This window comes from Galeopterus variegatus, unplaced genomic scaffold (assembly GCF_000696425.1).
Source record: "Galeopterus variegatus unplaced genomic scaffold, G_variegatus-3.0.2 Scaffold2311, whole genome shotgun sequence".
NCBI lineage: Eukaryota > Metazoa > Chordata > Mammalia > Dermoptera > Cynocephalidae > Galeopterus > Galeopterus variegatus.
In genome coordinates this window covers 174694-175441 of record NW_007728422.1, presented here as the reverse complement: position 1 = coordinate 175441, position 748 = coordinate 174694, and the positions used below count along the sequence as shown (strand labels likewise).

General features: G+C 34.4%; 1 protein-coding gene across 2 annotated transcripts in view; it reads right to left on the bottom strand.

Moving 5' to 3' along the window:
- The window catches only part of GTF2A2 (general transcription factor IIA, 2, 12kDa), an 18537-nt gene that overhangs the window by 11553 nt on the left and 6236 nt on the right, over positions 1-748 (bottom strand). The window lies entirely within an intron of this gene.

Genomic DNA, 748 nt, shown 5'->3' with positions numbered 1-748 from the left:
CACCGCGCTTCCCAAGCGGCGCACTACAGCAGTGCGCCACCGGGCTGGCCCATACATTATGGTATATCTTATAACACAACATAAGCATAAATATTAGATAAATAGGATAACAGCCAAACTTCATTATAGAAATAATGGTACATAACTCCATCAACAGCATAATGTTGTAAAATTATTTCTATTCCACCATAATTTTTTTTCGGTGGTCCCTTAATCCAAATTTATCATGAAATTGAGAGTTATTTTGTTCAATTTTGGATGACTGTTCTAAGTATAAAAGACTCAAATGAGACCAAGCGACCAGAATAGTTATCTACCACTATATCAGGTTTTTATAAGTCGGGTAATCATGAAATTTCTAGAAATAACTCTGTACTTTCCTGGAATAGGTGAAGGCCAGAATTTGAAAAACATAACTGAACCTTAGGCATTACTCTGCCACTTACCTTTAATCCTGCAGAAAATGTTTCAGGTGTTTGAAATCTCAGTAACTCTTCAGGGAAGGTAGCCAAACATACACAGGCTGATTTGTGAAACAATGGAATAAAAATCTAAAACAACTCCGTATCTCACATTTAGTGGATGAACTTAGTAAACAGTTGATTTAAAAGTAAAATATAATTTAGTCTTTACAAAACATGTTACAAAATTTGATTAGGCCATCTCTTCCTCTTATGATTAATATGTAGGTGTCCTAAAAAAACACTATTGTAACAACCACTGCTGTAGGCTTCTAGATTTAGGAAAA